Consider the following 25,642-nt stretch of genomic DNA (forward strand, 5'->3'; position numbering starts at 1 on the left):
AAATTTTCATAAAGTTTTTAATAAAATAGATGTAGAATTACATTTCTGTTGTACAGTTTTATAATCGGATGGGGTGGGTGGTGTGTACCTTCGAATTCCGTGAATGTTGGACCATCAACGAGTGGGCCCACTTTTTCGTCGCCATCAACAATAAATTGCTCTGTTCCAGTGGGGCCCACTTTTTCGTCGCCGTCAAGAATAAATAGCTCTGTTCCATCATAAATGTGATGTGATGTTTGTTGCCTTGTTGGAAACTGTGACTCGCCCTGGGGAAAACCTGTGAAAACACACGTGATTTCCAAACTAACAAAATGTGTTTAATGCACTGTGCTACAAATTCTTTGGGAAACAGCACGTCCTTAATAGGGCAAAAATTTTACAGACACAGTATTCATAAAATTTAAGAAAAATTTTAAAAAACTCTCTTGTGGTTTCAATTTTTTTCACTTTAGTACTCTGTGTTTTAAAATATATCAAATTAGTATCCTGTGATTTCTCACTTTATCACTTTAGTACCCTGTGGTTTAAAGTGTATCAAGTTAGTACCCTGTGGTTTTGCACTCTATCACTTTAGTACCCTGTGTTTTTAATTTTGTATCAAGTTAGTACCCTGTGGTTTTTTAAATCACAGGGTACTAAAGTGATAAAGTGTGAAACCACAGGATACTAAAGTGATAAAGTGCAAAACCACAGGGTACTAACTTGATACACTTTAAACCACAGGATACTAAAGTGATAAAGTGAGAAACCACAGGGTACTAACTTGATACACTTTAAACCACAGTGTACTAAAGTGATAAAGTGTGAAATCATAGGGGGGTTTTTCGAAGTTTTCCCTAAAATTTAATTTGAGGATGACTTGGATGAGTGCCGCGCGTTGCATCCAGACGCTCCAGATGGGCGCCGTGCCACCCCCACTACTCTGCTCTTTGGGAGAACAGTGGGATTATTTCGGTGCACCCGGTGCACCATCTTTTGCTTTAAATATATAATAGAGATATATTTTATGATATATTTTAAAAAAATATTTAAAATTAATTTTAAATTGTAAACTCTTAATTTTTTATATATATTTTTAAAATATCATAATATATAACTACATTAAATTATATTTTAAAAAGTAAAAAAATATTAAAGCAAAACGTAGTGCACCATCTGCACCCAAAAAAAAATAAAGCTGCTCCCCTCGTGAGGCACGTGCCACGCGGCGCCCACAGCGGGCATCCCTAAATTGCTTTTTATGGATACTGTGTACATAATATTTTTCCCCCGCTTTTTTTTACAAATAGCCTCTTTAGCAATTTTTATTTTAAAAGTAACCCTATCAAAATTAAAATTATAAAAATAGTCCTATCCCTGCTACGCAGGCGTCATGTCAGTGCCACGCGGGCAGGGCTGAGGCTAGTATATTTAAGTTGAACACGGTGAATGGTTCACCGTGTCTAAACACGATAAATGGTTCACCGTGTTTAGTACGTATTTTTTGTATATTGAAAAGAGAAATATGGAGTAGGGATGTCAATAGGTATGGATATCCGAAATATTATCCGAATCCAAATCCGAATAAATTATATATATATACAAAATTTATTTTTATTTATTTATACAATATATAAATATATCTATATCCGACCAAAAACTTGAAATCCGAACCTGAATCCAGCGAGTTTTAAAAACCTATATCGTTGGATGAAAATCTAAGAAATAAAAATTATTAAATATTTTATATATTATATAAATAAATAAAAATAAATTATGTATATATACATAATTTATTCGGGTTTGGATTCGGATAATATTCCGTGTTCAACTTAACACACGGCCCTGCCTGCGTGGCGCTGACGTGGCGCCTGCGTGGTAGGCCCATAACTATTTTTGCAAATTAAATTTTAACGGACCTATTTTTAAAATAAAAATTTATCAGGAGGCTAAATATAAAAAAAGCCTTTTTTCCCCTCTTTAATATAGTGTTGCAGTCTAATTAGATCATCGTGCTAAGGATGCGTTCGGATACACATAAAATTATAGAATTCTTTTGTTATTTAGAGATAGGTAGCACGCTACCCAATTCATTTATTTTATTTAAAAATAAATTTAGCTGGAAATATGAATCAAATAGAATTCAAACTTGGATCTTGAGTACCAACCACCAAGCCCTTTGCCACTTGCTCTAGGGATGGTCGGTATAGAAAAAATATTTTTAGTGAAAAAAATTTTACATTATTTATATATTAATTTATAGGGAAAAAATTAATTTTTAATTATTTAGTTGAAAGGAAAAAAATTATAAACAAAAATTATTATATATTTTTTTATTTTATATATTTTATATTATTAATATATAATAATTATTATATTACATATATTAGTATTATAATTTATATTTATAAATAAAATATATTTAAAATATATTATGCAAAAATTAAATATGTAATATAATATATAATAGTACATATTTAATACTATAAAATAAATTACTAGATATTTATAAATAATATTTATAAATAAAATATTATATATTTATATTAAAAATAAAATACCATATTAAAAATATATATAGAATTGAGCTCTTATCCAACTATAATTTGGTTCCTCTTTCTTTATGTAACATTTTAAATATAAGAATAAGAATAGAAATAGAAACCGGAATAAATACGTAAGTTTTCTATAACAGATTACGGGTGTGAAAATCTTAAAAAATATATTTTTCTATTTAATTTCAAAAGTAAGTTTTCTATAACAGATTACGGGTGTGAAAATCCTATAAAATATATTTTTCTATTTACTTTTAAGGTTAAAATATCTTTTTTTAGATATTTTTGTGTGAAAATCCTATAAAAGATAACGGATTTTATTTTTTCCTTTTTTATATTAATTTGCGAATTTCAAAATATCTTTTCTTTTTAAGATAACAGATTTTATTTTTCTATTTAATTTCAAAATATTTTTTTTACATTAATTTCTGCTCAAATGTAACATATAAATTAGAAATATTTATAAATTTTTGAGTAAATATAATTTACAATGTTTATGATTAAAATAAATAAAATAATTGTTATATGCAGTTGCACGTACACCTCAACTAGATAATATATATATAATATAATAATATATATATATATTATATATATATATATATTATATATATATTATTATATATATATATATACTAGTCGAATGTACGTGTAAATACACGTAACAATTATTATAATTTATTTTAAATCAATATAAATTTGTACATTATATATATTTAAAATTTTAATATATTTATAAATTAATAAATTATATTTTATTAGAAGATATTTACAATATCCTACAACGTTCTTATTTTTTTATATAAACATTTTTATATAATTTTTGATTTTTGATTAATCAAATTTAAATATATGTTTTGAACTAAAAGCATCAAAATTTAATTCACATTTACTTTAAAATTTAAAATTTAATTTTGATCCACTGTAATAAAAAAAAATTGTTAATTCAGATTTGATATCAAAAATTAAATTTAATTCATAATTTAAACTCGAATTTTAATTTTAATATAAAATAGATAAATAGGAATCGTATTTTTTAACAAATTGATTGTAACCATTTGTTTTTATTAGAGATATTTTTTAACAAATTGATTATAATCATGAGTAGAATTGAATTTATAGTTTGATAGGAATGTTATTATTTAATAGATTAATCATGCATGTTCATATTTGAGATATTTTTTTAGCAAATTGATCATAACTATTAGGAATAGATTTTTATATATAACAAAGATTTAATAAATTAATCATAACCGTTTATTTTTATTTAAAATATTTTTAATAAAATAACTATTTATAGAAAATATTACTTTATTATGCAAAAGTGCATACTGGTGTGTCAGTTGGCATAAGTTACAATAAATGGGCTAAATATAAATGCTACAATGCGTGCATGTGATTTCTTCCAGAGATTCCCAAAGCCTAGGAGGGTTAGGCCTGCAACATGCACGTCATTTTGTAAAGGATATCCTGTAAAATAATTTCCAACAAGTTAAGGGCCGCGCCTTACCGCGAAAATATATTAGTATAATAAATTATTATAATTAAAATTAGAGAAATAATTCGATACTTTTATTTAAAAATAATAAAAAAGATATTAACTGTGAGATCTCTGGTGTACAGCAGTGGAGACTTGTCGACAGCTCTGGAGAGTATCGGGACAAGTCTGAGTCGTGTTGGCGTGAAATAGACGCAAAACGGACTCTGCGTGATGCAAATAGCAGGTTTTCTGTTGGGTGTACCGGTACAGCCATCACGGTGTACCGGTACACTACACAGGAATGCGCACAGGTTACTCTCGGGTTGGCCTTTGTATCGGTAAACGGGCCCGTATACCGGTACGCCAGGGTAGGTAGGAGGGCAGTTTGGTCTTTCCATGCCTCGTACGTGTCACTCACCCCCTCCAACTCCTTTATATATGTAGAGAGGCAGAGAGAGAGGGATTTTCATACCTCCTCTCCTCTCTCTCTCTCTTAGCTCGACCGCACGAGGAAGGAGCTCGGGTGGAGTGCCGCGGAGCTCGGATTCGACGTCGACGTCGCGCCCCGGAGCCGTTCGAGGGTACGGTTGCCGCCGTAGCATTGCGAGGAGGCCGAGCGAGGGTGCGTTTCCGCCATTCTCGACGTCGCGCCAAATTGGATTTAGCTACCGAGGTGGGTTTATCATCGGGTTCTTACTCCTATAGTCCCGTTGGTCGACATGTATAGTTTGTATTGTTCGTTGTTATCGTTTTAGCTCAAATTCATAGTTATGCATGTTTTAGGCATATGAATTGAATTGGAAGTATGTTATTAATTGTTATAAATTATACATATTGGACTTCGATATGACATAGGAGAAAACCAGCGTTCGGGACCTGTCATATGCTTAAACTACCTTATTTAGCTCTACGAGCTGTGGTATTTTGAACTGTCCCTGTGTCCTTGCGATGAGTATCCCAGGTAATTCAGATTTCTATTACGCTCATGCTAGGATGTCGAGCCGATTTGTTTACAATAGTGTTTACACTGTTCCGGACTAGTGGGTGCTGTAGTGGTTGACGACGAACCCGAATTTGTTCGTTTTGATATCAAATTGTGCCGAGGGCACATGATTAGTGGTTGCTAGTCTAGTTAGACTTATTTATTTGTCTTTAGCCTTAGCCTGTGAGGACAGTCTGAACTTGACAGAGAGACTTGTAAACTCGTGGGTCGCGCCCGCGAATGCCATTCCGGAATGAGGTTTTAGTGCGATAAGTGTCGCAGTTCTGTTGGATAGTTCTTGAGCCGGCCACTCTTGGGGTGGTGTACGGCATAGTTGGATACAGGCAGGATGGGTCCGTTTGGGTAGCCCGGGTGAGATAGCGTGCGTCTTTTACTACAATTGGTAGAGTTGAGCATGTTAGTATACTGATATATAGTTGTAGATTTCTTTCCAGCTTTTTCTACTAGCTCTGTTTCCTTCTGTAGAACTAGTGGGTGGACCGATAATGTTGAGGGCGATACCCATTGAGGACTACTTATTTTTACAGTAGTTCTCACACTCAATTGTTACCACTGTTTTGTAGAGCCACCGATTCCGGCTGCTGCATCTTCCGAGACTGATCGAGGCAAGGGCGTCCCGAGCTAGAGCCCTACCCGACGAGTCGCCGTGTTAGAGGATCCCCGGCCGCAGGTAGTAGTGTTTTATTATTTTGAGGTCATGCACATACTGATGCTGAAACTCGCTGGAGCGAGTACTTTTGTACTTGTTACTTTGTATGTATATGAGATTTGTTTGTTCTACCTGCTTAGTTTCTTTACAGCTCTATACTACTGGTTGTAGTATTGTATGTTTTACAGTTACCGTTACGCTTCGTATACAAGAAAACTTCTTTGCATACGGCGAATTTGTCGGCGTGCCCGGGGAACGTGTAATCCGGGGCGTGATAGATTAAGTTAGTATCAGAGCTCAGTATTAGGTCGTTGGGACCTAGAAAACCTAAGTTTGGCAAACCTTAGGAAGGCAAGACGCGAGAGGCGTAATTTACTGCGAAAGTCAATGATTAATTATTTTTGTCACGCCCCGGGAATCAATACCAATTTGGCCCGACCCGAGCACGTCAAACAGACGCCAAACGGACAGAGTTTCCCCTATCCGCCCAAGGCTCATCACATGTACAAATTCAAACAAAAAATGCATTAGCGGAAACATACACAAACGGCTTACACGAGGGTAAACAATAGCCATTAGTGAAAGAAAGGAAAACTAAACATTCATTTGTACTATGATTCGTTTTTGATCATATACATTGCATTCATCTTGTTCATTTTCGAATTCCCTACATGTCACTTCATCATTTCTTTCTTACATCACATTTACCACAAAATACACATTACATTCTTTTCTTTACATTACTAGTTATCATATACAAAAGATGAACATAGGGTAGCCACTACCGAAAAGTAAACCCAACTCAACTCTGGTGGCCTCTGTCTAAGGCACGATACCTTTACCTCGATCACTCGCCGGCTCGCTCGGTCCCGACTCTGTGGAAATAGTGGGGTGAGAACTACAACAAAGTTTCCAGTGGGTTCGGCCTCAATATCACCGATTTTCCCACTCGGACTAACTCAGGCATAATAGAAAGAATAAGCTGCATATAGTAACCAATCTGTACATGATGCTAATATGCCTGAACAATAAAATAAGGAGTATGCTCAACATTAAACATATGCAGATTATGCAAGTTCTCTCGTTCTTTACACTTTACACTTTACACTTTGTTCTTTGCTCTTTGTTCTTTACTCTTTAATCTCAAGGCTAACCCGGGGGTTTCGCCACATTAACTTGCTTCACATTAAGTCCATCATCGCAGGAACTCACCCGCTAGGACCGTCCTTCGGGTTTACTCCAACCCGTGATGCATAACTCCGGAGCGCATCGCCCGAGGGGGAGCGACCGCCCTCGAGCACGGAACTCATAGCAAGTATGATCATATCCTTGACTCAAAGGATTGTAAGTTCAATCTTGACTTTACACTAGCTCTAGTGTTCTTTACATCACTTTATGTTGCAAACTCATGCAATCACATTCTTTACATTTCTCTACTCTTGCTAACTCTAGCATTCTTGTTCTTATTGCCCCACTTTACTTTAATCTTACACATTGTTATTTTCATCACTCTTTACATCACGTTAGTTCTTTGCATCACACTAACTCTAGTGTCTCTTTACTTTACATTTTCAAATGCCACTCGATCTATGTCATAGTGTCACTCTGTTCTTTTGCTCATTTTGGGTGCTCTTCTCTCATGCATACACATAGGGTTTTTGACGTTTACATAGTTCTCATTCATCATATTATGCAAGTTGTACTCACAATCATGCAACATTACATTTTCATCATTACTTTACCCTAAAATGCATGCAACAACATATATACATGCTCAAATGAATGACACATTAGGCATAGAGAGAAGTTCAATGTGTTTGAGAAGCACCACCCACCTCGTAGATCTATTTAGGTGCTCCGACGATTTTCTTGAGATTTATAAGCTCCTCGTTCTTCACCTGCGGCAAAACGAAGCCAACTTAGGCCATTTTGCCCATATCTTTACATCGGCTTTTCGAAACGTAAATCCGAGCGCACCAACGCGTCGGAAATACCCCCAATTAGGTTTCTAGGGGGTCAATTGCACTTAGAAATCCCTAGGAGCAAAAGCCCCAATTTGGTGCCCTAGCTCCAATACATGTATCAAACCTAGGGTTTGATCTCATTGGGAAGCAAAAGTAGCTTCATTTTACTCTAAAAGGTACATTAGAACCATTTCTAGCTCATTCCAAACCCTAGTTTGGATTTCACCATGAGAGGTGATGAAGCTCTCCTTCAAGCTTTACCACACACCAAGCACATGGTCTTGATCTCAAAAGAAGCAAAAGAAAAGCTTCAAATACTCAAATGGTTTCATAAAACCCATTTTAAGCTTAATCCATACCCTAAATTTGGTTCTACCATAATTAGGGTTCAAGGCTTACCTTGTAAGCTCTCCTTTTCCAAGCTAGAGAACAGGGAGAGGGAGTTTCTTCACTTCCTCTTCTTCTTCTCCTTCTTCTTCCCTTTCTTTTCCTTCCTTTCTTTCTTTCTTCTTCTTCTCCTTTGTCTTCTAGAGAGAGAGAGGGAGAGAACAGAGTGTGAGAGGGTATGAGAGAAATGTCTCATTTGTCCCCTTACTATACTCTATGGGTTGCAAAATTACAGCTAAACCCCTCAACTTTTACTCTTTCACACAGCCTGGACTGGGCTGTTCGCGCAGGCGGGGACCGGTCTCTCCTTCAGGGACCGGTTCCTGAAGGCTTTCCCCGCGCAGCCAGAGCTGCTGCGCGCAGGGCAACCGGTCTCTCTTTGGGGGACCGGTCTCTCGGGGACCGGTCTCTCGGGCAGGGACCAGTTCCCGAGAGCTAGTTTCTCAGGACTTAGCCGATTTTTCGGCTGTCTCATTCCATACGCGTTCGGGAACCGGTCTCTCCCACCAGGGACCGGTCCCCGAGAGCTGAAAATCTGCAGTTTTGCAGAATTTGATTCTTTAGCTCTCGAAAACCTTCCACAACACACTTTTGATCGTTTTAACACCTTCGGACTTTCCGAAGTGTACCATCCTCGCACTTTGGTCAATTTGACTAAAGTTCGATATTTATTTTCCGAATTTTCGGTATATTACAGTTTTAACTCATCCTGAGGGAAGTGAGTGATTGGTGGAGTACCTATTTTGGCCTGCAAAATTATGTTGGCTGTAGACGACATAATTTTGAGGAGAAACAGGGGATACCTTCTAGACATTCGTTGATTGGATCGAGAGTGGTTGTGTTTATCTGACCCTGTTCTATTTCTGCAGCTATCTATCGTCGTCGAGGCCGACCGTCGACACGGGATCGGGCACAGTTGGCACGGGATCGTGGGGGACCTTCTGAGATGCCTGAGCAGGCGGTGTCGAGCGCCTGGCAGGAGCAAAGTGTTCGACCGGAGGCGAGTGTATCCCCAGACTTGAGTGCACAGTTGGCCGCCCTAACAGAGGTGACGAGACGGCAGGGGGAGTTGTTGGAGAGGTTGTGTGAGATGGTCACCCCGCCACAGAGTACAGTACCGAGCGTACTAGAGCAGACGGTTCCACCTCCTACGACTCCAGCCGCAGCACCAGTCGCAGCTGTACCCCCACCAGCGGCAGTTCCAGCAGTGCTAGTTGCAACTCTCAGAGGACCGGTCCAGATGACCGAGGCGGAACAAGAACGGATGACAGAGAGGCTGGCTCGTTTTCACCGTTTCGATCCGCTGACCTTTGATAGTAGATGCTCGGAGGAGTGGGTTATCGAGGGCTGGGTCAATGAGATGGAGAAGCTCTTTGAGGATTTGTACATTCCAGAGAGGGAGCAGGTATCTCTTGGAGTACATTGTTTAGCTGGCGACGCTCACGCCTGGTGGAGAAGGGTGAGGCGAGACTATGGACTGGTAGCACTGCAGATGAGGTGGGACGAGTTCTGTGGAATGCTGTATGGGATGTATTTTTTCAACAGTGTGAAACATAAGCTCGAGGAGGACTTGAAGAGCATCCAGCAGGGGGATCGAGCAGTAAAGGAGTACATTCGGGAGTTCACTCGACTCCTGAACTGTGTGCCGTTTGTGGCTAGAGACGAGGCACACAGGGTGTATCTTTTTTAGCAGGGTTTGAGACCCGAGGTTTTCAGGCTCGTGGATGCACAGAGGTTGAGGACCTTGGATGAATCCATGAAGCAGGCACTTTGGGTTGAGCGTGGTGATGCGTCCATCCGGGAGAGGACTCAGGCAGTGAGGCAGAGTCGGGATAGAAAGCGCCCAGTTCCATATGATGGTGGACAGTCGAGCAGCCGGCGTACGCTGAGACCTCCACGATCGCGTTCTCAGGGTAATGGGTTCTCGGGGCGTCAGCGTTCTGGGGGACCTAGGCAGCAGAGGCAGTCGCAGGGGTTACCGCAGTGCGTGATTTGCGGGGGACCATACTGGGGCTGGCAGTGCGGGCAGCGTGAGGGCCGATGTTTTGGATGCGCACAGCTGGGGCATATGAGGTCTGCTTGTCCCAGAGCAGCATCACCAGCACCATCGACCGCTTCAGCATCACCAGTACCTCAGCAGTCTTATGGAGCACTGCCGAGTTATCGCCAGGAGGACAGGGCATCTGCGCCGCATCAGGGTGAGCGGTGACAACAGGCACCGAGCGGCAGGGCTTTTGCAGCCCAGGTGGAGGACGCTACAGCGGCTGACCGAGTGGTAGCAGGTATCATCTTGATTTCTGGCATTAGAGCTCGTACTCTTTTCGATACCGGTGCATCTCATTCTTTCGTTAGCCGAGCAATTGCATTATTGCATGGTCTAAAGTTAGGAGCTTTGTCACAGGAACGAGAGGTGCAGATCCCCGACAATGTATTACAGGCTGTAGAGTGTTGTTGGTCGAGTCCAGTGCAGTTAGATTCGTGGATTATGCCCGCAGACCTGTTGGTTTTAGGGCAGCTGCAGGAGTTCGACATCGTGCTCGGTATGGATTGGCTGGCGCGGTATTATGCTACGATTGACTGTGGAGCGAGGACTGTGACATTCCGCGAGCCAGGCCAGGAGGAGTTTACTTTCAGGGGTTGCAGGAGCACACTGTTTGCTACTTGGATATCTTTAGCGAGAGCTCGACAGCTGATGAGTAGAGAATGCATTGCATTTCTGGCGACGGTGGTAGAGGTTCCTACGACGGCGCCGGGACTCGAGGATATCCCTGTAGTCCGAGAGATTTCGGACGTGTTTCCCCCTGAATTGACGACGATGCTGCCTGAGAGGGAGATTGAGTTTGTGATTGATGTAGTTCCTGGAACTGCACCAATCTCGAAGGTACCTTACAGGATGGCACCGGCGTCGTTGAAAGAGCTAAAGACGTAACTTCAGGATCTGATGGATAAGGGGTGTGTGAGACCCAGTGTGTCGCCTTGGGGAGCGCCGGTGTTATTTGTAAAGAAGAATGATGGTTCGCTCAGGTTATGCGTGGATTACCGGGAGCTGAACAAAGTGACTATCAAGCACAAGTATCCTCTGCCGCGTATTGATGATTTGTTTGATTAGCTGCAAGGATCCTGTGTCTTCTCGAAGATTGATCTCCAGTCCGGTTACCACCAGCTGAGGGTGAGGGCTGAAGATGTTCCCAAGACGGCTTTTTGGACTCGGTACAAGCATTATGAGTTCACAGTGATGCCTTTTGGATTGATGAATGCCCCTGCCGTATTCATGGGTTTGATGAACAGGGTGCTCAAGCTGTTCTTGGATAGATTTGTGGTGGTTTTTATCGATGATATTCTAATTTACTCCCGTAGTGATACCGAGCATGAGGAGCACTTACGGATTGTGCTACAGCTTCTGCGAGAGAAGAAGCTGTATGCGAAGTTGAAGAAGTGCGAGTTTTAGTTACGGGAGGTAGCTTTCTTTGGCCATGTGATTTCTGCGGAGGGAGTAGCGGTGGACCCGAAGAAGATTGATGCGATTCGGGATTGGCCCAAACCGACGACGGTGACAGAGGTGCAGAGTTTCCTTGGATTAGCAGGATATTACCGCCGGTTTGTGGAAGGCTTTGCGAAGCTTTTCACACCCCTTACTCAATTGACTCGAAAGAGGATTCGGTTCATCTGGAGTGAGGATTGCCAGAGGAGCTTTGATGAGTTGAGACAGAGACTGACGTCGGCACCGATCCTTGCCCTTCCTATGATGGGGGAAGGATTTGTGATCTACAGTGATGCGTGGCACAGTGGGCTAGATTGTGTGTTGATGCAGCATGGTAGGGTAAAAGTCGCACTGCGAGGTTTTCACTAATCATAAAAGTCTCAAGTATCTGTTCACTCAAAAAGAATTGAATCTCAGGCAGCGCGGGTGGTTGGAGTTACTAAAGGACTATGATATTGGTATTCAGTATCATTCTGGTAGGACGAATGTAGTGGCAGATGCGTTGAGCAGAAAGGCAGTGCAGAGCTTGAGCATGTTGATCACTTAGCAGAGGCCTTTACTTAAGGAGTTACAGCGGCTGAGGCTTGAGGTAGTGTCCCCTGGATCTACTGCGAGACTGATGTCTCTAGTCTTGCAGCCCACTCTGTTGGATAGGATCCGAGAGAAACGGAGTGGAGATCCACACTTGTTGAGGATTCGAGAGCAGCTAGATAGGGGACAGGCCGAGAGTTTTACTATGGACAGTTCGGGAGTACTACGATATAGGGACCGACTGTGTGTGCCTGTGGATTCAGAGATCCGAGAGGACATTTTGAAAGAGGCTCATTGTTCACCTTATACAGTTCACCCTGAGGGAACCAAGATGTATAAGGATTTGAAAGCACAGTTCTGGTGGAACGAAATGAAGAGGGACATTGGCAGATTTGTGGCTAAGTGTCTAACTTGCCAACAGGTGAAGGCCGAGCATCAGGTACCTGCTGGCAAGCTTCAGAGTCTGTTAGTGCCCTAGTGGAAGTGGGAGCAGATCACGACAGATTTCGTCGTGGGGTTACCGAGAGCACAAGGTGGTTACGATGTTATTTTGGTGATAGTGGACAGACTAACTAAGTCTGCTCACTTCCTACCAGTTCAGACCGCCTGGTCTAGAGAGAGACTCGCGCAGTTATACCTGGATGAGATTGTCAGGCGGCATGGTGTACCAGTGTCGATCGTATTGGACAGGGACCTGAGATTTGTTTCGCATTTCTGGAGGAGTCTGCAGACAGCTTTGGGTACACAGTTGCATTTCAGCACAGCGTTTCAGCCATAGACAGATGGTCAGTCAGAGCGAACCATTCAGACTCTAGAGGACATGCTGAGGGCATGCGTCCTGCATTTTGGAGGAGGGTGGTATCGACATTTGATATTGGTTCAGTTTGCGTACAACAATAGCTATCAAACGAGCACCCAGATGGCTCCGTTTGAGGCGTTGTATGGACGCAAATGTCGATCCCCTTTGTTTTGGAGTGATGTGGGTGAGAGGAGAACACTTGGGCCTAAGATTTTGCTAGAGGCTGAGGAAAAGATGAGAGTTGTTCGACGACACCTTTTAACAGCCCAGAGCCGCCAGAGAAGCTACGCCGATACCCGGAGACGAGACTTAGAGTTTTAGGTTGGAGATCATGTTTTTCTCAAAGTCTCGCCATCCAGAGGAATTCACAGATTTGGAGTGCGTGGAATGCTCAGTCCACGTTTCGTTGGCCCTTTTGAGGTATTGGAGCGAGTTGGACCAGTTGCTTACAGGATTGCTCTACCACCCCGACTATCTGGCATCCATGATGTGTTCCACGTCTCGGCATTGAGGAGATATGTTTTCGATCCCTCTCACGTAATTGACTTCACTCCACTAGAGATTGGTGAGGATTTGAGATACGAGAAGTGACCGGCGCGAATTCTTGCAGTGGAGCAATCACGAGGAGCGGGAGGCGACTCAGGAGCCAGAGACGGTGATGAGTGAGTCTTACCTTGACTTGTTTGATTCCTCGAGCTGAGGTATGTGTTAAGTTTCGAGGACGAAACTTTTTGTAGTTGAGGAGGATGCGAGATCCCTAGTGTACAGCAGTGGAGGCTTGTCGACAGCTCTGGAGAGTGTCGGGACAAGTCTGAGTCGCGTTCGCGCGAAATAGACGCAAAACGGACTCTGTGCCACGCGAGATCAGCAGAAGGCGAAGAAATCTGCAAATAGCAGGTTTCTGCTGGCTGTACCCGTACAGCCATTACGGTGTACTGGTACATTGCACAGGGTTGCGCACAGGTTGCTCTCGAGTTGGCCTTTGTACCGGTACACGGGCCCGTGTACCGGTATGCCAGGGTAGGTAGGAGGGCAGTTTGGTCTTTCCATGCCTCGTACGTGTCGCTCACCCCTCTCCCACTCCTTTATACATGTAGAGAGGCAGAGAAAGAGGAATTTTCATACCTCCTCTCCTCTCTTTCTCTCTTAGCTCGACCGCACGAGGAAGGAGCTCGGGTGGAGTGCCGCGGAGCTCGGATTTGACGTCGACGTCGCGCCGTGGAGCCGTTCGAGGGTACGGTTGCCGCCGTAGCATCGCGAGGAGGCCAAGCGAGGGTGCGTTTCCGCCGTTCTCGACATCGCGCCAGATTGGATTTAGCTACCGAGGTGGGTTTATCATCGGGTTCTTACTCCTATAGTCCCGTTGGTCGACATGTATAGTTTGTATTGTTCGTTGTTATCGTTTAAGCTCAAATTCATAGTTATGCATGTTTTAGGCATATGAATTGAATTGGGAGCATGTTATTAATTGTTATAAATTATACATGTTGGACTTGGATATGACATAGGAGAAAACCAGCGTTCGGGACCTGTCATATGCTTAAACTACCTGATTTAGCTCTAGGAGCTGGGGTATTTTGTACTGTCGCAGTGTCCTTGCGATGAGTACCTAGGTAATTCATATTTCTGTTACGCTCGTGCTCGGATGCCGAGCCATTTTTTTACAGTAGTGTTTACACTGTTCCGGACTAGTGGGTGCTGTAGTGGTTGACGACGAACCCGAATTTGTTCGTTTTGATATCAAATTGTGCCGAGGGCACATGATTAGTGGTTGCTAGTCTAGTTAGACTTATTTATTTGTCTTTAGCCTTAGCCTGTGAGGACAGTCTGAACTTGACAGAGAGACTTGTAAACTCGTGGGTCGCGCCCGCGAATGCCATTCCGGAATGAGGTTTTAGTGCGATAAGTGTCGCAGTTCTGTTGGATAGTTCTTGAGCCGGCCACTCTTGGGGTGGTGTACGGCATAGTTGGATACAGGCAGGATGGGTCCGTTTGGGTAGCCCGGGTGAGATAGCGTGCGTCTTTTACTACAATTGGTAGAGTTGAGCATGTTAGTATACTGATATATAGTTGTAGATTTCTTTCCAGCTTTTTCTACTAGCTCTGTTTTCTTCTGTAGACCTAGTGGGTGGACCGATGATATTGCGGGCAGTACCCACTGAGGACTACTTGTTTTTATAGTATTTCTCATGCCCAGTTGTTACCGCTGTTTTGCAGAGCCACCGGTTCCAGCTGCTGCATCTTCCGAGACTGATCGAGGCAAGGGCGTCGCGAGCTAGAGCCCTACCCAACGAGTCGCCGTGTTAGAGGATCACCGGCCGCAGGTAGTAGTGTTTTGTTATTTTGAGGTTATGTACATACTGATGCTGGAACTCGCTGGAGCGAGTACTTTTGTACTTGTTACTTTGTATGTATATGAGATTTGTTTGTTCTACCTGCTTAGTTTCTTTACAGCTCTATACTACTGGTTGTAGTATTGTATGTTTTACAGTTACCGTTATGCTTCGTATACAAGAAAAATTCTTTGTATATGGCGGATTTGTCGGCGTGTTCGGGGAACGTGTAATCCGAGGCGTGACATTAACAGTTGAATAATAGAGAGAAAAAATATAATTTGTTGATCAAATTCCTATGCGTCAAGGATGGGAGGGAATATTTAGCAGGTAAACGAATTATTTTATTTAAAATTAGTTTGGTAATTAAACAATACAAAATTTAAAGAAATTTTAATTGAAGTTTTAAATTTACGCATTAATTTACACAAATTTAGAAAATTAATTGATTAACCAAATTTATGCATTAGTTAGGCATTAATTTAGGCATCTACTTTAAATGTTTTAGTGTTTCTAAAATTATGCATTAATTTAAATAATAGGACTTTTTGAAATAGTTTGTAGGGTTCCTGAGGTTTGGATAGGATTGGCTACAGTTTTAGGGACTGGTTGTCACGCCCTGGGACCCAGCGGAAGCCCGTCCGGCACATGCATAGACCCGCCGTACGTCTAAAATATACAAGGCGACTAAAACAAAGCAGTAAATAAAGTAATAGAAAGAAAGCATCAATGAATATCAGAGCAAAGTACTACGAAGTGCTACAACAAGGAGAAAATCATAAAACTAAGAATCCACTAAGTAAAACATAAGGTAATACAAAAGGAGTCCCAAAGCAAATACAAATCTGAATACAAGGCGGTCTCTCTATACATGGTGCCAAAACTCTCCCTCTCTCTAAACACAAACAAAAGAAGGAGTAACCACCTATAGTAAAACGGAACTTCTCCCGAGCTAGCTACGCGACACCCTTGCCGCGATCCCGTGCCTCCGCTGGTGCCGAAGGCTCTGAAAAGAAAATATAGAAACATGGACGTGAGAACTATTGAATAAAAGTTCCCAGTGGGCAATTACTGACTTCAGTGAAATGCGCCACTAGGCCCAAACTACAACAAAAAAGGGGTCAGTGAACAAGTATAAGCCAAAGTGCTAAGAACAACTAGGAAATAAATATTAATACTATGCAACCATGATATCTCTACTTAGCATAATTTGCATAAGGTAGAAAGCAACTACTATATGTATGCACAAGAGTACCCAACATGCAAATGCATAAGTATGCAACTAACCCGATATCCACAATGTAAATAGTAAAGATGTCATTGTTTACTATTCTAGTCCATGTCCACTTGTCACTTAAATTATTTCCAGTTCAACTTTGATAAGACCCACCCGAAGGCTGTCTGGCATAAGACCCACCCGAAGGCCGTCTGGCTTTACCGTGCCTAATGGCCCCGTGGTAGTCAACATCCCCACCCTAGGAATGAGCCTTTCCCACGGCAATCCACTTCGGCGCCCAATCCCGCACGGCGAACGTATCGCGATGGCCAACTCCGGAGTGCCGGCTTGTAGGGAGCGACCCTCACAAGTATGTACGAATGAGCACAATGGCAAGCATGCATATCCGTGTGTCTCAAGTACCAAGTCCTTATGTCTAAAATATGGAATATGTGTCAACTGTGTCGATGGCCTATCACTATGTCATCATGTCTAAAATATGGAATATAGTCGATGTCCAATGGCCTATCACTGCGTCTCAAGTAATGTTTTCATAGTTTACTAGTTTCAAGTGTCCCTTTATGACACTATCAATCAACGAGTCCAAGCATGGCATTTATGTTCATGAATACATAATTCTACTCATTTCAAACATAGGAGACATGTTCTCAACTTACAAGGCTAACCACCTTTCACAAAGCATGCAATCTACATATATAGCCCTACTATATAGAGTGCGAGTTTCATGATATATAAGGCATGCATTTCAAGTGTTCTAAAATTCACATAATTCATATTTAGTATGGATTTGCATCCCAAAATATTTTACGATAAGCATAGAAAACTTAGGGGCTATTTTGCCCCGTATTCAAGAAGCTAAACCCACCGAAGATACCGAAACCCTTCGTAAGCTCCGACGAAGGGTCAAACAAATCTTACGATCAACCCTAAGCTCAATTAATAAGCAACCTAGGCTAAGGTGGAGAAAACTCACCTCAAGTGAAGGAATCCTCACTCAAACTCCAAATGGGGGCAAGAACCCCTCCAATCCCACCTAAAGGAAGGTTCTAAATCAATCAATAAGGTTCCAAAGCCCTCAAATCAAAAAGCCTCAAAATAAACCCTAAATCCCAAAATCTAGGGTTTCATCTAGTAAAACCTAGAAAAACTAGTATTAAAAGGGGATTACAAGCTACCAATCTCAAGAGAAGCTTCAATCCATGCTCAAAACCAAGTAGGGTGGGAGTTTGATCCACCACAAGGCTCCAACCGCGAGCTCCAAGCCACCAAGGGTGAGAAATAAGGAAGAAGATCAGGCTCCAAGGCCTCCAAGCAAGCTCCTCTCCTCTCCTTCTCGTTCTTCTCCTTCTCTTTTTCTCTCTAATAATGGGTGTGAAGGGGAGAAATGAGGAGAGAAGAGAGTGAAATAGCCATATAGACCATCAAGTGCAACAAAATTCAGAAAAGCCCCTCAAAAACTCAAATTCACATCAGCCCGGTCTGGACAGTTTTCGCCAAGAGGGACCGGTCTCCCCGACTTGGGACCGGTCTCTCAGCCTGCCCCGAAAATCCAAAGTTCGGGAACCGGTCTCTCCCCGCACGGGACCGGTCTCTCCCCGCGTAGACGCGCTCGGGGACCGGTCTCGCCTGCCAGGGACCGGTTGCCTCGCTAGCTGCCGTAACACTTTGCTGAGGGGACCGGTCTCTCGTATCGGGACCGGTCCTCGAGTGTAAAAACTCTCAGAACTTGCCAAAACTCTAGAGATCGAACTTTTAGGCAGGAATACCATCGACGGCCCTCCACCAAGTGTGGAAAAGTTCGGAATACATACCAAATACTCGAACCTCGCAATTTGTAAAGATCCAGTGTGCTACATTCACCCCTCCTAAAAAGGAGTTTCGTCCGCGAAACTCGAAAGCCAACATACCTCAAAGTTTCATCTGAAAAAGATGGGGATAGCGCTCCCGCAGCGCACTCTCTAGCTCCTACGTGGCCTCCCGTTCCCCGTGGTTGCTCCAAAGAATCTTCACGTACGGAATATCCCGATTCCGCAGTTTCCGCACCTCGCGAGCCAAAATCTTCGCTGGTTGCTCCTTGAAGCTCAAGTCGTCCCGTAACTCCACAGGTGTAGCATCCAACACATGAGTCGGGTCGAAGACATACTTCCGAAGGACCGATACATGAAAGACGTTGTGCATGGTGGATAAGTTCGGTGGTAGAGCAAGTCGATACGCTACCGGACCTACACGTTCCAAGATCTCGTACGGTCCAATGAAATGGGGGCTCAACTTATCCCGAATCCCAAATCTCTTAATCCCTCTAGTCGGCGAGACCTTCAAGAAGACATGGTCTTCAACTTGGAATTCCAAGTCTCGCCGCCGTCGGTCGGCATAGCTCCTCTGTCTGCTCTGTGCCGTCAAAAGTCGCTCCCGAGCAATTCGAACCTTGTCCTCAGCTTCCTGGAGTACATTAGGGCCTAACGCCAATCTCTCGCCGACATCACTCCAATGAAGTGGCGATCTACACTTCCGTCCATAAAGTGCTTCAAAGGGCACCATCTTGATGCTTACTTGATAACTGTTGTTATAAGCAAATTCCGCCATCGGTAGATGCTGCGACCATCCTCCCTGGAAGTCTATCACACATGCTCGGAGTATATCCTCTAAAGTCTGAATGGTGCGCTCCGACTGCCCGTCACTCTTAGGATAGAAAGCAGTGTTGAAGTCCAGTCGGATGCCCAAGGCGTCCTGCAGACTCCTCAAAAAATGAGACACAAACCGGGTGTCTCGATCAGATACTATCGATGTAGGCACTCCATGAAGCTGCACAATCTCATCAAGGTACCCTTGCGCGAGCTTCTCTCCGGTCCAAGTAGTATGAATAGGTATGAAGTGCGCCAACTTCGTCAACCTATCCACGATCACCCATATAGTATCGTGCCTGGCCTGAGAGCGAGACAATCCTGTCACAAAATCCATGGTGATCTTCTCCCACTTCCACACGGAAATAGGCAAACTCTGAAGTTTTCCCGCGGGTAATCGATGCTCAGCTTTTACTTGTTGGCAAGTTAGACAACGAGCTACGAACTCGCCAACATCCTTTTTCATCTCGGGACACCAATAGAGCAACTTTAAGTCCTTGTACATCTTGGTGCCTCCCGGATGTATAGCATAGGGCGCTCGGTGCGCTTCTTGAAGAATGTCCTCTTTAATTCCCGAATCCGCCGATACGCAAATCCGTCCACGGAAACGCATCAATCCTTGATCATCCACAAGGAAATTGCCGGTGTAACCATCAACCATTTTACCTTTAATCTTTTGCAACTCCACATCGGAAGCTTGCTTCTCTTTAATTCTATCCAAGAGTATAGGTTGCACTACCAAGGTCATCAATCTCAAGTGTGTGTCTGGGGTCACCACCTCTAACTCCAACCGCTTCATCTGCTCGATCAACTGCGGTTGAGTAACCACATGCATCGCTAAGTTTTCTGTTGACTTCCTACTTAGCGCATCCGCCACTACGTTAGCCTTGCCCGGGTGGTAAAGAATAGTCAAGTCATAATCCTTGAGCAGCTCTAACCATCTGCGCTGTCTCAAATTCAACTCTTTCTGAGTAAACAGATATTTCAAGCTCTTGTGATCCGTATATACTTCACACCGCTCGCCATATAAGTAGTGGCGCCATAACTTCAATGCGAAGACTACGACTGCAACTCCAAATCGTGCGTAGGGTAATTCTTTTCATATTCCTTCAGTTGGCGCGAGGCATACGCGATCACCTTGCCATCCTGCATCAACACACAGCCCAATTCGTTAAGAGATGCATCACTGTAAATCACATTCCCTGCTCGAGTCACCGGCAGGGTTAGGATCGGGCCGGTCATCAATCGTTGCTTCAGCTCTTGGAAGCTTCTCTCGCATGCATCATTCCAAATGAACTTAACGCCTTTATGCGTGAGCCTCGTAAGGAGAGTAGACAACTTAGCAAACCCCTCAACAAATCTCCGATAATAACCGGCCAATCCAAGGAAGCTCCGAATCTCCATGACGCTCGTCGGTCTCGGCCAATTCTTGATTGCTTCAATCTTCTTGGGATCCACGGCTAAACCCGATCCCAATATCAAATGTCCAAGGAAGGCTACCTCTCGAAGCCAAAATTCACACTTTCTCAACTTGGCACAAAGCTCCTTTTCCCGAAGTATTTGAAGTACAAGCCTCCGATGTTTATCGTGATCTGCATCACTTCGCGAATAAACCAAAATGTCGTCAATGAACACCACGACAAATCTGTCCAAGTAAGGCTTGAAGACACGGTTCATCAGATCCACAAAAGCTGCCGGGGCATTAGTAAGCCCAAACGGCATCACTGTGAACTCATAATGTCTATACCGTATTCTAAAAGTCGTTTTCGATACATCCTGGGGTTTGACCTTTAACTGGTGGTATCCCGACTGCAAGTCTATCTTGGAATACACACACGATCCTTGAAGCTGATCAAACAAGTTGTCGATCCTCGGCAACGGATACTTGTTCTTGATCGTGACTTTATTGAGTTCACGATAATCCACGCACAGGCGAAGTGTTCCGTCCTTTTTCTTCACGAACAAAACCGGCGCTCCCCAAGGCGAGACGCTCGGTCGAATGAAGCCCTTGTCCAACAGATCCTGTAGCTGTGCCCTCAGCTCCTTTAGTTCCGCCGGTGCCATCCTGTAGGGTGCCTTCGAGATTGGGGTAGTCCCGGGAATGAGGTCTACCACAAACTCAATCTCCCTATCAGGTGGCATACCTGGTAGCTCCGCTAGAAACACGTCCTGAAAATCCCGTACCACCGGAATATCCTCAATCATAGGGGTGTCATCCTCGCCCCTCAACACAACACTAGCCAAGTAGGCTACGCATCCTCCGCTGATCAGCTGCCTAGCTCGAGACGAGCTGATCGACATCGTAAAAAGCGAACTTCGGCATCCTCTAAACACAACCTCAGTCTGCCCCGGTTCTCTAAAGGTAACCGTGCGATTCATGCAATCTATTGTGGCGTAATACTTGGTTAGCCAATCCATACACAAGACCACATCGAAATCCCCTAGCTTGCGCAGGGCTAGCAAATCCACGGGCATGATCCAATCTTCTACACGAACATGGCAACTAGGGCAATACTCTCTAATATCCAGAGTGTGGTCGGGGACTACAACATGTCCCGGATGCAACAAAGAAACCAAAGGGATGCCATGCAACTCGGCAAACAGCCGATCTATAAATGAATGCGATGCATCGGTATCGAATAATGCACGAACTCTAATGCCATCAAGTAAGATGATACTTGCAACTATATCCTCGGCTGCTGCCGCCTCCTCGGTTTGAGCGGCATATATGCGCTCGCTCGGGGCCTGCCGAAATTCCTCGCTCTGCCGCTGGACGGGTGGCCGCCCAGGCTGGTACTGTGTCGACGGAGTCCCGTGGCTTGCGGCTGGTAGAGCCGATGCCGATGCAGTCAATGGTGCCGGTGAAGAATCTCTCGGGCACTCAGTCCGTACGTGGCCCTCCTGGCCACACTGGAAACACCTGCCCGCCCGCTGTGGGCACTGCGGTGGGTGATGAGGACCACCACAGATCACACACGGGGAGGGCCGGCGTCGGTCAGATCCTCCTCGCTGCGCTGCTGAGCCGCGTCCACGCTGCTGGCTCCTAGGATGCTTCGGCGGCCTCCCAGAGTGCGTCTGGCTCGCACCCTCAGCCGCAGGCCTCTTGGCCTTGCCCTTGTCCATGGCCTCTCGTCGCTCCTGGACCTCTGCTGCGCCGCTCTCTACTATGAGTGCGCGATCCACCACCTCCCGGTAGGTTTGGAGGTTAGAAGATTGCACAAACCGGAAGATCGACGGTCGCAACCCTCGCTCGAAAATGCGGGCCTTATCCTCGTCGTCCCGCACGACGAAGGGCACGCAGTGAAGAAGCCGAGAAAACTCCCGCTCATACTGAGCTACAATCCGATCACCTTGGCGCAAGTTGCGCAGGTCCTGCTCCATCTTCCGCTTGACGCTGGTCGGAAAGTAGTGCACCAGTAGAAGCTCCTTGAACTTCTTCCACGTGATAGCTGCCAAATCAGTGCTGGGGTTCTCCTGGAGATCCAACCACCAGCGGTAGGCCTCGCCATTCAGATGGTGTGTGGCGAGCCAAACTCGATCCCTCTCCTCCACGAAGGTGTCGCGGAAAAACTTCTCCATGTGTATCAACCACTTTTTCACGATCTAGTGGTCGACCTTCTCGCCATCGAAAATCCTGGGGCTGCACCTCCTGAACTCATTGAGGCGCTCCATCAGTCGGTCCTGCTCCGCTCCCTCGACTAACACGAAAAAAACAGCTCCAATCGGGGGCGCCTGAACAGGTGGCGCCGCCAAAGCCTCCTCCTGGGGCACGGCCACGGGCGCCGCACGCGACGAACTCGTCGCGGGGGACGGCGCTCTGGGCGCGACGTCTACAACTGGTGCTGGCGGTGTAGGGGCCTGGGTCTCCCTGGAAGCTGCCGCCTGCTGCAGAAGAAGGTCCTCCAGGCGCTTCATCCGCGCCTCCTGTCGGCGCGCTGCCTCAGTCTGCTGTCGGGCCGCCTCTGCATGCTGCATCACCAAGTCGGTGAGAGTCGCCAGCTGGCTCCTCAGCTCACGGACCTCGCTGGATCCGGAGGTAGCGGAGGTCTCGACCTCCTCCAGATTTGCCGCGTTATCCGTCCCGGCAGATTGGGAGCGTGTGATCGGCATCGCACTACAACATCATAAAAGCGTAAGTTAGCAAACCTACGCTATCGCATCCCCGCTCAATGATAATACCCAAATCAGGCGAAAGTAAGGAAGTGTGCTTCACTACTAACTCCCGATGTTACGTTGTCCGCCGCAAACGTAACCCTCCGCGAAGTTAGGAGCTATACACTTCAATTTAACTCTACTTTCTAGAGTTATCCAAAATACCCAATCGAGATACTTTCGCTTACATGTCAAATAGACCTCGTCTCTCACGAGCCTATTTCCTATGGTCCAACCGGCCTAAGGTTTGTTAGGTCCCCTAAGACTCAACCCTAGGCTCTGATACCAAACTAATCTGTCACGCCCCGGGACCCAGCGGAAGCCCGCCCGGCACGTGCACAGACTCGCCGTACGTCTAAGACATACAAGGTGTTTAAAACAAAGCGGTAAACAAAGTAATAAAAAGAAAGCATCTATGAGTATCAGAGCAAAGTACTACGAAGTGCTACAACAAGGAGAAAATCATAAAACTAATAATCCACTAAGTAAAACATAAGGTAATACAAAAGGAGCCCCAAAGCAAATACAAATCTGAATACAAGGTGGTCTCTCTATACATGGTGCCAAAACTCTCCCTCTCTCTAAACACAAACAAAAGAAGGAGTAACCACCTATCGCAAAACGGAACCTTTCCCGAGCTAGCTACGCGACACTTTTGCCGCGATCCCGTGCCTCCGCTGGTGCCGAAGGCTCTGAAAAGAAAATATAGAAACAGGGGCGTGAGAACTATTGAATAATAGTTTCCAGTGGGCAATTACTGACTTCAGTGAAATGCACCACTAGGCCCAAACTACAACAAAAAAGGGGTCAGTGAACAAGTATAAGCCAAAGCACTAAGAACAACTAGAAAATAAATATGAATACTATTCAACCATGATATCTCTACTTAGCATAATTTGCATAAGTACGAAAGCAACTACTACATGTATGCACAAGAGTACCCAACATGCAAATGCATAAGTATGCAACTAACCCAATATCCACAATGTAAATAGTAAAGATGTCATTGTTTGCTATTCTAGTCCATGTCCACTTGTCACTTAAATTATTTCCAGTTCAACTTTGATAAAACCCACCCGAAGGCTGTCTGGTATAAGACCCACCCGAAGGCTGTCTGGCTTTACCGTGCCTAATGGCCCCGTGGTAGTCAACATCCCCACCCTAGGAATGAGCCTTTCCTATGGCAATCTACTTTGGCACCCAATCCCGCACGGCGAACATATCGCGATGGCCAACTCCGGAGTGCCGACTTGTAGGGAGCGACCCTCACAAGCATGTGCGAATGAGCACAATGGCAAGCATGCATATCCGTGTGTCTCAAGTACCAAGTCCTCATGTCTAAAACATGGAATATGTGTCAACTGTGTCGATGGCCTATCACTATGTCATCATGTCTAAAACATGGAATATAGTCGATGTCCAATGGCCTATCACTGCATCTCAAGTAATGTTTTCATAGTTTACTAGTTTTAAGTGCCCCTTTATGACACTATCAATCAACGAGTCCAAGCATGGCATTTATGTTCATGAATACATAATTCTACTCATTTCAAACATAGGAGACATGTTCTCAACTTACAAGGGTAACCACCTTTCACAAAGCATGCAATCTACACATATAGCCCTACTATATAGAGTGCGAGTTTCATGATATATAAGGCATGCATTTCAAGTGTTCTAAAATTCACATAATTCATATTTAGCATGGATTTGCATCCCAAAATATTTTACGATAAGCATAGAAAACTTAGGGGCCATTTTGCACCGCATTCAAGAAGCTAAACCCACCGAAGATACCGAAACCCTTCGTAAGCTCCGACGAAGGTGTCGACTAGTCTCCTAGCACCCTAAAGATGTAGGAACAAGGGTCAAACAAATCTTACGATCAACCCTAAGCTCAATCAATAAGCAACCTACGCTAAGGTGGAGAAAACTCACCTCAAGTGAAGGAATGCTCACTCAAACTCCAAATGGGGGCAAGAACCCCTCCAATCCAACCTAAAGGAAGGTTCTAAACCAATCAATAAGGTTCCAAAGCCCTCAAATCAAAAAGCCCCAAAATAAACCCTAAATCCCAAAATCTAGGGTTTCATTTAGTAAAACCCAGAAAAACTAGTATTAAATGGGGATTACAAGCTACCAACCTCAAGAGAAGCTTCAATCCAAGCTCAAAACCAAGTAGAGTGGGAGTTTGATCCACCACAAGGCTCCAACCGCGAGCTCCAAGCCACCAAGGGTGAGAAATAAGGAAGAAGATGAGGCTCCAAGGCCTCCAAGCAAGCTCCTCTCCTCTCCTTCTCCTTCTTCTCCTTTTTTTCTCTCTCTAAAAATGGGTGTGAAGGGGAGAAATGAGGAGAGAAGAGAGTGAAATGGCCATATAGACCATCAAGTGCAACAAAATCCAGAAAAGCCCCTCAAAAACTCAAATTCACTTCAGCCCGGTCTGGGAAGTTTTCGCCAAGAGGGACCGC

Source organism: Ananas comosus, linkage group 15 (genome assembly GCF_001540865.1).
Source record: "Ananas comosus cultivar F153 linkage group 15, ASM154086v1, whole genome shotgun sequence".
NCBI classification, from domain to species: Eukaryota; Viridiplantae; Streptophyta; class Magnoliopsida; order Poales; family Bromeliaceae; genus Ananas; species Ananas comosus.